The sequence below is a fragment of the Pithys albifrons genome, chromosome 3 (genome assembly GCF_047495875.1).
Source record: "Pithys albifrons albifrons isolate INPA30051 chromosome 3, PitAlb_v1, whole genome shotgun sequence".
NCBI lineage: Eukaryota > Metazoa > Chordata > Aves > Passeriformes > Thamnophilidae > Pithys > Pithys albifrons.
In genome coordinates this window covers 37343818-37359534 of record NC_092460.1, presented here as the reverse complement: position 1 = coordinate 37359534, position 15717 = coordinate 37343818, and positions in this window count along the sequence as shown.

Below are 15717 nucleotides of genomic sequence, written 5' to 3'. Positions count from 1 at the left end.
AATCCATTAAAGTTCAGAGAATTGCTTGAAGAACAAGCAATTGAAACAAGTTTATGTTGAACTCGCCTCTTTTAGACTCTTCCTTACTTTGGCTAGAGTGCAGTGGGTTCACATTTGCATTTCTTGTTTGTCTGCAGCTGCAACTCAGCTCTGTTGCACCTTGCATCTCATTTCTAGCCCTGTTTTGCATTGCTTATAGCACTGTCGGTCTCCAAATCACTGCTGCAATTTTGTGTTGCAAAAACTATGATGGGGAAAATAGCAGCACTTGGGATCAGTTTAATAATATAATTCATTTGTGAGCAGACCTGTTTTGCCATAAGGACATCTTTCTCCTTCTCCTGGGGCAGAGAGCCCATGTGTACCTGCAGGCAGGCCTCTGGCACAACCTCAGCACACTGTCAAATTATCTTCTGGGCTCATCAGGAACTCTGAAGTGAGTATGGAAGGTGGGAACCTCTCTGGAGTGCAATCCGGACCTGATCTGCTTTCCTTAATTGCTAAAGCTAAGTGTGCCAGTGCCTTCCCCTGCATGAAGGGTCCCTGCAACACTTCTGAGAGTTGCCAGCATGTGAATGGAGATGCAAATCACTGTTGCAGCACATTATTTCCTGCTTATAGTGGTAAATATAGCATACAGTACTAATCCCCCTTGCTGCTATTTAACATATGCATCATGCAGCTTTGTAGGGTTCTTCGTCGTATGGTTAGGGCCCATCATGGACTGTTTGACAACATGGAGCAGGAGAAAGCCAGTGGGTTTTGTGACTCTACATGCTTTCTACAGATTAGCCCAGCATGTTTTTCTCAGAGCTTCCGGTGTGGAAAAACAGCATCTTTCAAGGTCTTGCTGCGCTGATGAAAAGTCATAACCTCAGTTGTTCATCACCTGCTGCCAGTGAAGTGGCTCATAGGAGTCTCATCTAATGTGTCTCAGTTCAAATGAGCTATTGCAGCTAAGACCTACTCCTGAGTTAACTCGCTTATATTTTAGATAAAACATGCCAAAGAACAAATATTGCAGCCCTCCAGGCACTTATGAGGAGCAAGTGCCAAGCATTTGTGTGCCAGGGTAGAAATTACAGGGTCTTACATCAGGATACCTTGGTTTGCTATTAACTCACTTTATCCTTTAGCTCTTTAATGAATAGGGATGGATGGTTTCTCTCATTTTATCTGTTGTAAAATGAAGTTGCTCTGCATTTAAGCAGAAAGCTGACACCAGAAAGAGCACCTCCCAGTTTTTTATTCAAATGGTAATGAAATACAGGAAGGAATCCCAACACATGACATCTCAAATTATTTTGAAAAATTTTAACTGTTTCTAGTCTGAAGAGGAAGAACAGGACTAGAAACTGTGGTGAAAAAACCTCTCCTTGCTATTTTCCTTGAAAGTATCTATCAGAATGGGTGTTAGTAAATATATCTTGTTGGGTTTCTATTGCTTCCTGCTAAAATTGTTTTTAGGCTGATGGATAGCAACTTTATCGAATTCTGCAATTTTAATCTTGGGTTGGAAATTGCTAGGGTGTTTCCAATAACAGATTCCTATCTGTAGGCCTCTGGGTTTAGAAGTGGGTAAAACAACCATTCAAATTTAAATTTAATCATTCAAATTTAAATTTAATCATTCAAATTTAAACCAGAATTCAAATTTGAACATTGCTCACTTTTGCAGTTCTCATTTCTTTGTTTAAAAAAAAAGATAAGATTGCAAAGAAGAATCACTTTTTTTTGTTTGCTAAAATTATGACAAGATATCGATTTTCTAGAGTATTACATGGTTTTCTAGAAGACTAAATTGGGTAATATTTTCCCCCAATTATTTTTCATTTTTCTAGTGAAATTTTGTCAGAAACAGTCTGGTTTAAATGTTTTGAATCAAATTATTGATAGGACTGAAGTAGACTACCATGCTTTTGTATAGGATTGTTGTAGTTTAGGTAAATGAAGAAGATTGTTTTTGTTGAATTTTCTCATATCATCCTATAGTTTTGCAAAGCACAAAGGACACCTTTCCTGTCTCCCGCACAGGGGGGTCCTGGCAGGAAATACCATGAGAACTTAAGGGGTTAGGACTTCCTGGTTCTGGTGGAACTGGCTCTCTGATTCCTGGGGCTGCAATTTGGAGAGAGTCACCAGTTGCTGTGCCCCCAGAGCTCCCCCACACTCCAGCTGCACAGATCCTGTGCTGGGTGGAGGGTCCCCCATTCACCACAGCAGCCATGTTGGAAGGAATCTGGGAATTCCCCTTTCACTTTGGTTCATTGTAAGTGGCACAGGCCACGCTACTTGCCACTGATGCTGCCAGACACCACCTTGGAGCCTCACTGCTGCCGCTGCCCCACACACTCGCCGGAGCCACCCCCTGCTCTCCACGTGACCTCCTTCAGGACTGAATTGCCATCTTAATGGCACAGAACTGAGAGGATGGCTTTAGGTGACATTTCTTCTGCTATTGTTTGGGGGTTTTTTTTTGTTCTGTTTTATTCTCCATTTTTAATAAACCTGTTATCAATTTTCCTACTTCACTCAGATGCCTTCTGATTTCAACACAACTCATAATTTAGGGAGAGGGAAATAAACTGAGGAGAAGGAATGTGGGAGTTTCTATTCCATCGGAGGTCCTGCTGTCTGGGACATATTGCCAGTAAACCAAGACAAGGATTAAGTCTAAAATTTTCAGCAGTATCAAAGTGATAACTTAAGTCTTCTAAAATTAATGTATTAAAATGGGTGAGCTATAAAGTGCCTAGACGGTTATCTTATCTTTCTTTTTACCTTTTGTATGTTAAACCCATTTACACTGGTTCTGTAGAAAAACCTTTTGCAGGCATATTTAAATTCAGTGTTTCTTGCAAGCATGTGTTTTGTGAAGCCTGTTATTTTATCCATAATTTCTTGCTGCTATACATGAAAGGCAGTTATTTTATTTGACTTCATTATTAAGCACTCTCATTTAGCATCAGGACAGTGTGGTGCTAATTTTCCTAAGGAGCTTTGTGCCAGGAAGGGGTTTCCCAGGAGTAGTCACTGTGAGAATTATTTTGTATATTAAGTGCCAACAGCTGGAGCTGTGTGATCAGCAACCTGCACACATGCTGCTCCTTGCCTAGGGAAAATAGTTTAGTGGGGGTTTTTTGAAAGTGGGAGGAGAGAAAGTTGGCTTCATCTGAACATAAAAGATGCTGCCAGAGGCGCTGATACATACCTGGAATGGTAATATAAAGCTTTCTGTAACCAAATGCTCCAAATCAAGATCAAAATCAGTAATCAGGATCCTAAACCCAGCATTAGTTACATGGTCAAAGGTGCCTTGTATGCCTAGTAGCTGGGATATGTCCTCTGTGACTTCCATCCTCCAGTAAGCCATTAGATTGTGGTCTTGCTCATAAGGAAGCAGCCTCTGGGATCTGGGCTGTCTTCTTCGTCTAAAGGCTTAGACCTTTCTCATATGGGTGCCTGGACTCTTCTGGATGGGTCTTATGTTACCCTCTTTGCAACATCCTCCTTGTACTTGCTGAAGCTCTGAATACAGCACAGGACTCTTCTTCTACAAAGTAATAAGGACCGCTGTATGTTACAAGGAAGTCTGACCGAAGAGCATAGACAAACTTTTTATTTATCCATCCAGTCTCAGCTCGTCACATCTAAGAATACTGCACTTTTCCGACATTTAAAATTGTGGGTGATATGCAAGCACTGTGAACCCAGCAGCTTTTGGAACATGTGGCAGCACACACTAGAAATATGTCCTCAGCGGTTGTGTCAGTGTCTCTAGAAACTAGCATTTCAATATCTCAATTATTTCAGTATCTCATTTCTTTGAAAAATCCATATGCCAGGGAGTGTGGGAGGGCAGGAAGATGAAGAATGGAAAGGTGACATCATGGTGTGAATGGAAAGGTGACATCAGACCATGGACCCTGGAAGATGAGACAACTGACAACTGAAAATGAATGGACTGTTTTATTGTTATGGACTGTTCTACACTTCCCTTTTCAAGTTTGCATAATGTTTGATGAATTTCATGTTGTTCCCTCAGTTGTGGTTTCTGGAAAATTGGTTTGTTCTTTAGTTTGGGGCATTCTTGTGGATTTGGATAGCTTTCTTTCAAAGAGTGAAGACAAATCGGCTCTACACAGCAGCTAAAGAAGTGAACTTTTGTATCGTGCATTAGATGTGAGAAAAATTATTGAAATCTGCCTTGTGTGGGTAGTTCTCTTAGACTTCTAGTGTCACTATTTTGTGTTAATTATTTAGTGAAACTACAGCACAACCCTCCTATGAAACAAGTGACTTTTCTAAACACTGGGTGAAAGTCACACTCATTTTCTGCTTTAGGCCAAAAAATAACTAAGCCGAGCTGAGGAAAGGAGTTTAAACAGAAGGTAGTAAATTCTCCCTACGTGCATGGGAAAAGAGGGATAACATTATCTTCTGACTCTTCCTCAAAACTATATGGAACAAAGCTTTGCTCTGTTTTGTGTGCTCTGCAAAGACCAGCAGGGTCCTAGAATATGAGTAGAACCCCCCATATTTTATATATACTGATGTGTCTTGAACACATGATGGATACAGAGCAGGCAGCTGGAGTGCTTTTGGAAGAACGCAGAATTGTGCAGTTGGAGAACTCTGTTTCTACAGGATTAGGCAACAGCTGAGGAAAGTTTCTTGAGAGATGTATTTTGGACTAGCTGCCTTTTAGGGAGACAGACATGGTCAAAGGTGACTTTCTCAAGGTTCATTTTGCAAATTAATAATATCCAACAGCAACACCAGAAAGAGTAGCCAGGATAACTCTGCACTCCCCTCTGTAACTACTGGTAACCTTATAAAGATGATACTGCACCGAGTAATGGAGCTTTTCCTTGCAGCACTTTAACACTTGTTTTTTCAAAATATGAGAATATGCAAAAAGTATTTGACCAGAAGTGTTCACAGTGAATATTCCTTGATCACTTTGCACAGTCCCTGTCATGATGAATTTGAGCCCAAGAAGCCAAACTCTCTTGAGCAGTTGTTCTCTGTGTCACGAGGTGGCAGTGCAGAGTGGGTTTGCAAATACAGCCTTAGTAATTTTAGAAGGGAAATTTTTTCCCAGAGAAGTTTGTGATTTCTGCATGACTCTTCAGATTCTAGGTTTTCCTTAGAATCAGTCTTGAGAAGTGGAAAACTTGCAAACTGCCTACAGTCATAGCATGAAGTTACATTTTCTTGAAATTACTCTTATGCAAGTCTATTTAGTTAAAATTTTCAATGAGTGTATTTTACAGATAGACTGAAGACAGAAAAAAAGCCCAAGAGAAACTAGCAGAAATGATCTGACCAATATCACCACAGGTTCAGCTCTAAGTCGCTATATCAGTTTACTCAATTAGAGATGTCAACAGAATGTATTTTTAATGATTGATTTCTGTGGGGCTTATGCATAATCTGGAACTGGTGTTATAATGCTGGGACTTAACAGGGGATTCAAGCAGCTTAAACCAAGGAAGAAGTCAGAGAACCTGTTGTAGCTGAATTGCCCAAGGAAACAGGGATCAGATCATCTTTATAAGATGGGGAACTAGAATTGCTGCAATAAAATGTGTAACAGAAAGAGCAGGTTTTACTTGCAGTCTTCTGTGGATTTCAGTACACAATGTTACTGAACCCTGTTATGAAAGTCTCTACTTTTCCTCAGGGGAAGGAGGGACTGATAGAGAAGGACTTTTTCTTTATAAACAGATCTTGCTCTGTCAAAACCACTCAAAACAGTAGGACCAAAGAATTGATTCAAACACACTGGAATTAAGATTACTGCCTATAGTTAGGGACCACTCTGAGAGACAGTTAGTGCTAGGCTGTCTAACTGGCCAATTATGCTGAGCTCAGAGATGACATCCTCTGACAGCCATACTAAGGTTCAAAGTTTTGGCTCCTCTCTCTGTGTGCTTTAGTGGACAAGGCAACTTACTAACAGGGAGTAATAAAGGAGAAATGATTGTACGTGGAGCGCTGCAGGAAAGGGTTGCCATAGCTGCTGCTGCCCCTCAGTCCAATAACCTACGACTTGCTTCCTCTCACCTCCCCACCATTGTGTCACAGGAGATGCATGGCAGAACTTGATTGCTATCTGGAGAAATGGAGTGATATAAGATCCTGCCTGTGTGCTAATTTGTGACATTTACAACGTTGAAGAGTAATATGTGGGTAATTTATCATGTAATGTATGTTCTGTACTAGTTTAAAAAAAAATTGAAAATAACAAAAGCTCCTGCTCCAAAAATGGATGAGCTACCACATGGCTAGCTAATGTAGTTTAACAGAATAGCAAATATAATTATGTCAAGCAAGAATGTATTAGATAATCCATTTAAATAATCATGGGTCACTTTGTAATCATGACTATGTGTTTACAGATAATTTGTATGGATTTCCTCTTCACACATTCCTCTTCTTAGAGCTGATGTGTGCACAGGACCCCAAGTCAAAAGGCTTTAGAATGGCTAAGATTTAACAGCAGATGGCTTCTTTTTCTAGTTGCTATGTTGTCAACTGCATCTATAAACATAATAGAGATTATATACAGAGGTTTGGAATTGGAGTAGTCTAGGTATACTAACACTATTTGGAAGGAGTATGTAGACAAATTAGCAACATATTCCATAGGGCCAACCAACCAACAGAGATCCATAACCAACTGGATGATCTGCAAGCTGAGACTTAATCAAATGTACGTACTTTACTTGAAATTAACTAGGAAAATCCAGGTGAAAGAGAGTTAAGCAATTTCTTCTTCTGGCACACAACTAATGCCATATGTCAGAGCTGATCAAACAAGCAGTGCTTGATGTAAATGGGCAACTTGATCTGCTACTGCCAATATGCAGACACCTTGAAGGACTTATATCCAAGTTATAATTTTTTCTTTCTTTGCATGGGACTGGCTAACACAAGAAATGGTTAACAGTTCCTTTTTTAAATTTTATTTTCTCACCTGCTGCCCACTTAATTTTCCCATAGATCTGGATATTTGGGAAACAGTGTCTTCTTCTCCGAGAGAAAGGAAAGTCTCTCACTGTGATTCAAACAAAAAAGTCTTTGTTACTCTCCCCAAGAGAGTGGGTTGATCATCTTTGGTTTGATGAGGCATAGTGTCCACTAGCACCTTTGAATGTGAAAGCTGTGTGTATACTCTCTCAACCTCTAAAACATTTTGCATTACTTGAGAAATCCTGTTAAGAGGAATGGGCTGGCATAGGAAAGTGAGGGAGAAATGGCAAGAGTTTTTCTTTTGTAAACAATCATAAGGTAAATCTAATCTCCTGACTAAATAAATCTAACAGCTTATGCAAAGCTTAATTTTTTCTCAGTGCCAAGGACCAGAGTTAACTTGAAATTTTCTGTGTTTGTCAGTCCAATGATTGTGTTGGATCCAGAGGTACTACAAAAACTAACATATCAACTCCTAACCTTCTCCTGCAATTCCTTCAGTCAGCATCCAGTTTAAAGAAGGAAATTCACCCAGTAGTACAAGTTTTAGTATTAAATATGCCCTTGAGGGGTGGTTTTGATCATAAGATTTAGCAAAGGAAAAGCCAGCTGGAAGATATAAAAACCATACTGCTATGCACATTTACTTTTGGCAAGAAGTTTTATGCATGGGGAAGACAAATTATAATAAATAGTCACCTATGTCCTTATCCTATATTGTTATTGATCTTATGCCTCTGCAGCCACTGTGTGCACACCAGAGATTTGTAACAAGAGTCTGCAGTAACTGAAATTATGGGGATTAACTGGGATATTAGTGTGAAATCAAACTGACTGGTTAGTATCTGCAGTGTTTAGAGTAAGGGGGGAAAGTGAATTAAGTGTTATATGTTGTGTTCTTTTGGACTGTTTTTGTTACAAGGCCAAAAGTGGCCATTTTAATAATTTAATAAGAACTTCTGCATTACTCCTGCCAAAGAATTCAGCCACTAATAGTTGCACCAAACTTGTTGCTTCTGATTGGAATATATTTTAAAAAGACATTCAGAAAGAATGGTATATTTTTAGAAATGGCTTACCATCTCAAAGATGAGAACACAGCACAGACAGCATGTGAAAGTAGATTAAACTACATGGTTTTATACCTTCCAAAATTTGAAATACACTTAATAGGAAACATTGATGTATAATAAACTGAGTACTGCACTTAAAAATCAAGTAAGATTACTGAGAGCCTGGATCTGGAAAGGTCTGTTTTACAAAGGTGTCTTTTGGGGGGACTATATCTGATGCTGAATGAATATATACTATAAGCCATAACAGATATATTGCTTTTCTACCTACGTATCTACATATCTATCTAATCTATCTATCTATCTATCTATCTATCTATCTATCTATCTATCATCATCATCATCATCATCATCATCATCTATCGAAATACTTACCGATACAAAGCATATGCACCTCCTACCTTGTTTGACTCTCCCAAAAATTACTGTATACCCTAAATTTTTGAGGGCAAGAAGTACTAAAGGTATAGGTATTTTCATGCATCTGCTCTTGCGTGTTGTCTCATGCAAAACAGTGTGATAAACAAGAGTTAGTGCAATAGTAAATACTACAGAGTTGGTAGGCTTAGCTGCAAGTAATTGAGTGATCACCAGAAACTAGGTTAAAAGTAAGAATTTATTTTTATTTTAATCCAGGAGAAGAATAAATTTCCTGACTCATAAAGATGACATATTTCCCCCTTTCTTCTAGAATATTGGAAAGACTAATAAGTTATATCTTAGCAGTTTTTTACAAAAATAATGAAAATAATGTAAGAGTTGGCATCAGTCCAGTTTAGGACAAAAATTGAGAAAGAGCTACAACCCCACATTTCCAAGATGACCTCTTTAATTTGCGATCACCTCCAAGGAACTCCATGTAGCAGGAACATAATGTGTATGTCACCTGGAATAGGTACTTTTTAATGGTTTAATCATTCCCCATAGACTCAGTGGTGTTCTTGCCATTGACTATTTCTGAACGCTTGAGTGAACCTTAATGTTTTGGACTGCTGAGTTAAAGAAATCACTGAGGGTGAACTAGAAAGCATCTCCTGTATCTACAAGTGGGCAGGGGAATACCATTATCAGTAACTCAAACAGTGCAAAGCTACTAGCTCTGAAGTAACTGCTTTGCAGAAATACTACTTGCTTTCTCATCCCATATAAGAGTACAGAAAGGTGCGTGGACCATAAAATAGAATTACACAGAGTTAGTAGCTTGCCATGATTCAGTTACTGGAAGGAAAAAAATGGAAAGAACTTGCAATTTTGTTGTTTTTAATTTTTTGTGGTTGTTGGGCTTTGGTTTTAAGACTCCTAATAGAGGTTTTTAAATTTTCTTGTAAAATGGCACAGTTACTATTTCACAACATTTAACTCATAGTTTGAAAGATTCTTAATTCAGCAAGATGGCTGTTGTAGCTGCACTCCCCCTTCCTGCCATGGCAAAGGACTTTAAATCTCAGTGCAAATTCCTTTATTTGCAATAATGATCGAATTGCAGCTTGTCCCTTGAAGGCATTCTGCAAAATCTATTATTCTCTTAATATCCTTAGCCCATTACGTAAATGCCCCAGACAATTTAATATATTGATCCATCTTTCTGTTGATCAACAAGTTTCTGTCTCCCAGAAATTTGTGTTAGTGCAACCTGGGCATATATTGAAAGGAATTGTTATTAGTGTTATTTACACTATTGCTAGCCCTGGAGGGGTTACTGAAATACAGGCAAACAACCTAAGCATCTCAGTGAGATTCCTAGGTGTTATGGGTTTGGCCAGATGGGTCTAAACTTAGGTTTTAAAGTTCAGCTAGGCCTAGGATTGCCAGCTGATTTAAGCTGGGCTGATCTAGCTAATAGCTGACTTCTTCCTGCCAATAATATTGTATCCCATACCATACTACATCATCTCAAAGGGTGTAAAATCCAGTGTGTGGGAGTGGCTTGGTTAGTTCCATCATGGTTGCATTAAGAGAAAGACATCTAGCAGCTCCTCTACTATGCTAGACCCTGCTTCTGTTGCCTCTGCTTGCATTTTGTTTGCATTCAGGGAAGTAGAAACATTTTTGTTGTTACTCTTTCTGTTTCATGCTATGTGTTTCTCAGAGTACTTACAGATCTAGTGTAATAGACTTTGCTTTGTATTAATTGGGGAGTGAGAAGTTATGCCTTGTTATATATATGTAACTTGTGTAAGTGTGTGTTATATTGTAGTTTCCTCTTAATATTCTCTTTTCTGTATAAATACATGTAGTTAGTTCCAGCGTAAACCTGGTTTTGAGGGGTTTTCTTTCCTCTCCCTCTTCTTTTCCCCTTAGCTGGTTGGGGGGAGGAGAAACCCTCTTCACTCTGTCTTGGACAGTTGGCATTTTGCCAGCTCAACGCAAGACACTAGGACATGGGTATGTGTATACTGTTGAATAAAAAGAGAGTTCTTGCCCTGATCCTTTGATTCTCAGTACACCTTGATTACTCACTCTCTTCCTGGCTCCAGACAATTCCAGTAAACTGTGTGATGCGGTGGGGTTATTCCTGCACAAGGAGGTTGGGAGTCACAAAGTGCCTCTTTGTCCTGGGTTAATCCATGACCATGTTCTATTTAGCCATTTATTTATAGCCAGTGTCCCATGAATGGACTCTGGTTGCCAAAACTGGCTCTAGGTAAAAACTGAGATGGATTTAAACTTCCTGTTGATTGTGACAGCTTCCCTAAAGAAACAAGTATACAGAACAATAAGAAGTTTTGTCTCCATTAAACTAAGACTGCCTGTAAACGTCTTGGTTGGTAACACCTCCTGTAAAATTATGAACTAATTGATCTTCTGGCATCTATATCAAAAATATGCTCTGAATTAACAAGAAATTCAGCTGACCCTATTATAGTTTTGCTTTTTTAACTAAGGACTTATATAACTAGTTAGGATATCTGAAGGGAAGTTCTAGCCAGGTGGGGGTTGGTCTCTTCTCCCAGCCACTCAGCAATGGACAAGGGAACATGGGCTTAAGCTCTGCCAGGGGAAATTTAAGTTGGATATCAGAAAAAAATTCTTTACAGAGAGAGTAATCAGGCATTGGAATGGCCTGTCCAGAGAGGTGGTGGATTCGCTATCCCTGGAGACTTTTGAACTGAGATTGGACATGGCACTGAGTGGCATGATCTGGTAAAGGGACTGGAGTTGGACCAAGGGTTGGACTTGATGATCTTGGAGGTCTTTTCCAACCCAATTTATTCTATGATTCTATGATTCTTCGGGATATATTTAAATAGTTTTTCAGTGAAAAGAACTATAATGGATATGTGGCTTGCTAGCTTAGTGTATTGCCTATAACCCCAGGATTGCCTTAACCCATAATCATTCAATATTTAAATATTGCTTTCTTTAAATAGGTTCATAGGAAGTAAGTACCTTGCAGTCACAAAGAAATTTGCTTTGAAGTAGGTTTTTTGCTAATTTGCTTCCCAGAAAGTGCATCCTATGTCATTACTCAACATTACTATTGTCACCATGTTAAGTTATGCAAAGGGAATATAGTGCATATGTGGTAGCTAAGTTTAATTAAAATGTCAGAAAATAATGCAGTCCTTCATGTTTTAAGTTTGCTGTCTTGGAACATTACAGAACAAAAAGCAGTTTATGAATACCATGCATATTATGTCATAAAAAAGTGATTAGTAACTAGATGATTCACTGAAAATGTATTGGTAGTTTTGGTGTTTGTCTATTTTTTTTTCCCAGCTGAGTTGAGAGATGGTTTATTGAGGAGTGAGAATTGCTTCCATCTGAGAGATTTTGGATAATATCTGCTCTTCCCTAGTAGGTGGCTTAACACTAGAGCTGGAGATTAGGTATTTAATCTCCCAAAAGCTGTTCCCTTTTTTCTGTTACTGTCCTCTTGTAGTTGTATCACTCTCATTTGACATGTCATCTTTCCCTATAGTTACACTGACAATGGCCATCACTGGCTACGGAATCACTGTGGAATAGGAGAGAAGGATAAAAAGGGGTTCAATTTTCTGTATAGTATTCCCCTGCCATACTGGTAGCAAATAAACCGTTCTAGCTAGAGATCTGCTTTCTCCTGCTCCTCACCCAAGAGAAGATGTAGTTATGCCTAGCACTTTGCATTCTCACACCATTCATTGCCAGCTGAGTCTGTAGCTCCACTTCTGCCCTCTTCATATGCCGTCCTGGAAATCTCTGGTGCCAGGGAAGGGAGGGAGCATCAAATCTGATCTGATCTGATCTGATCTGATCTGATCTCAATCTCATCTCATAGCTGTAGTTTCTCGCCCTGGTTCGTGCCACCTTCCTCTGCTTAGTGCCACTTCAGGAGTGATAAAAGAATTTTGAAAACCTGATGAAACCTGTCACTCTTGGAAAAGGAAAAAACAGCCTTGGGGAATTAAAATTAGTTTAAGGTCCCTCTAGTGCTGTGGGTGCTGATGGTGTCATGTCCAGCAGCCTTGTGATATGACCTGTGTGACCAGTATGAGCCATTACAATGGATGAAACTCTTCTACTTTACAGTGAATATTGAATTTCACTGTCATGGGTGATAGACAGGTAATGACAATCCATAGTGAAGTTTTACTGGGGTATCTCCTGATAGAAGCAGATTTTATGGCATTCAAACCACATTCCCACGCACATCTTAGGCTGAATAGCTGCTTGTTTTCTGGGGAAAAGTAATGATTCAACTATGATGCTGTAAAGCTGCACTGAACATATCCTACTCTCAATTCAGAGCTCTTGCTGCAAGGTGGCAACAAGCAGCACTAAAGAGGGCTCAAAAGTGTTTTAATTCCCTGAATACATTATTGATTCTGTAATGACAGAAGCCACTAAACACCATGCTCTGTTGTGGTTTTCAGTTCGCCCTTGTTTTTTGTACAAATCTTCATATTAGAGGGAATGCTCCTTTCATTCCATTGCTCTTACTAACAAGAAGTTGTGGACACAACATATAAGGACACTTGAATCTACAGTTTTAATTCAAAATTGATATGAAGCGTGTTCTACACTCCCATATGTGATCTTTTCCTGAAAAAAATACTTCTGTGAGCCAGGAATAAAGATAACATCCTAGATAAGAAGCTATCAAGCCCATCAGTTTACAGGTTTACCACCTTCTGTTGACTGTGTACCTAAATACTACTGCATAAGAAAAAATATACTCAAACAGCTCCTATTTAATTTTGCTTGGATGACTCCTGCCATTGATAGTATCACAGAACTACTTTCATTGAGGAGGTTGACATAGGATTACTGTTGAAATTCTTAAGGAAATCAGACATCGGAGGCATTTTCACTGGTGAGATAAACATATCAGGTACTCTGCATTTGCAAAAACAAGCTTTGGTCTAAGTGACCACTTTCTGGAGTTCACTGGAGTAAAACAGCCTTGAAGCTGCAGCTCCAAGGAAGTGATAAACTGAGAAAGCAAGTTGGTCAGCAAAACAAACTGCTGTCTTGAACAGTATATTGATACCTGAGGTGGGAGGGCAGGGTGTGTGGAGGGCAGGAGGCAGGAAGACAGTGGGAGGGAAAAGATAGCCAGAGGGCGAGGGATATATAGAGGAAGGTAACATCTTACAGAAGTACAGGCTGAAGCATGATCCTGCTGAAACTGGTGCAAAAGCCGTATATGCAGTTAGATCTTAGTGGAGAGGCCTGTCTTCACCTGGGCTGTCTGTGAGTGATGAAAGCCTGGCATTCACAATAATATATGAAGCACTTGCTTCACTCATGTTTAACAACCAGTTTGGCATATGATTGTTTCTTTGTGCAACCACTGATTGATCAGATAGCAGTGAATTACAACCAGTGACACACATGCATTATTCTAGCCATCTTTGCTAGGACTGAGTTATTTGTTCCTGCTGCCAGATCTGCAGACATCTTCCCCAGTAACTTTATTTAGATCCTTAGCCATTTTGTAGAAGAAATGCGATTCAATTTTCCAGTGCTGTCCTTTTAAACAAGGATAGAACTTAAACATAAAAATACAAGGATGTCATCTTAGTTGTAAACTGTAGGCTGGTAATGAATTGATTTTGTGTTCTTGGTACAAGTAGCCAGCTCCAGTTTTTGAAATAGAGTTGTATTAGGAAATTAAAAATTATTTTAGAAGAGGAAGATGGGAGGATGTAACAATTCAGGACTGATCAAATTGAAAATATAATACAAAAGCTGAAGAGGTGGGAGATGGGAAAGTTCCTAACCAAAAACAGAATATAGAAAACATAGAAGTGCCCATAATTCAAGCAATCCATAATTGAAGAAATCCGTAAGTGCTGTTCCTCACTTATTAATTTGCTTTCAGCAATCTCTTGCTATAGCTTTAGACTTACTATTTGGAATTATTTTTGAGACCCTACTCCCATTTTGGACTTCTTCAAATCAGCACAAAATGTACTTTGCTTGTAAACAAGCATTCTCGTCTTTGGTTAATCATTTCAGTGTGAGGGGAGAGAAGAGTGGATGGTTTGTTTTGTTTTTATGAATGCAGTACCCATGCAAACAGAAAATGTAACTATTTAGATCTCTGCTTCCAGTGCAGTGGCAGAAGCACTTGGACTTTAACTCTACTTAGAGATCATTAAAAGCAAAAGAATTAACATTCAGTTACATGGAGGGATCTTGCTCCTTCTGTGCCTCGGTTAGTCATTTACAGAAGAGAGATGTCAGTAGTTTCTAACAGGGAAACACCAAAGTAATGCAGAACAGTTTGGGGTAGCCAGGCAGCTGAAGCTTGGGAGTGGCAAAAGTACCATGGACTCTAGGCTAGAGTTAAGGCTGAGAGAAGCCAGAGGCTTCTACGTCCATGCTTCTTTTGCTCTGCCCTACTCTGTTTTAAAATATATGGTGCTGCACCCAGGCTAGTCCTTTTCTGGGACAAAAATAACTGTGAAGATACAGAGCATGTCTGGACTGCATGTAATTACATGCTGACTTGGAAAGAAAAAGTTGTATTTCTCTTTTCAGAGAGTCCTCAGTAGAAAATTAAATCTGCTCATATTCAGGCTAAAATTATAGAGGACTTTAGCTAGAAAAGGAAACCTGCCTTCACAATGGTTGGGAAAGGGACTGGGAGGTCTCTATGATGAGGGCTGTTCTCAACCATCTCACAGGGGTCTAAGACAAAAACATCTGAGAACGATGAAGAGGAGACTGATATGGCCTGAAAGGTAGACCTTCACATTATAGGATGAAGCAGAGAAAAAAAGGAAATTGATACTGACTATCAAGAAAGAGATTCCAAACAGAAATTGTGGAAATGCTTCTTGCTCAAGTGATTTAATGATAGAGCATGCTGCTGCCTGTTTTTTGGAGGCAGGAACATTGTGTGTGTCTATGGAGATGAGTCAAGGATGTTGATTTGCTCAACAATATTTCATTAAGGTATACTTAAAAAGAAGTAATTGTAGGTTTTAGATAGATTCAATCTCTTGTTTCTAAGGATGTTATTTCAGAAAAGCACAGAGTGTAGGATGCATAGGGAGTTATTATGACTTTTAATGTCTATTTCACATTAAAATTTGTATAGGTGTTCTGAAGGTCATGGAAGCCATATGGTACCAAAGACAGTTGCCCATCTCCCCACCACCCTATTCCTTAACCTGCCTTACATGAACAGTGGAGGAGATTTGAGGGGAGAAGTGGAGGACTCTGCTCTTTCAGG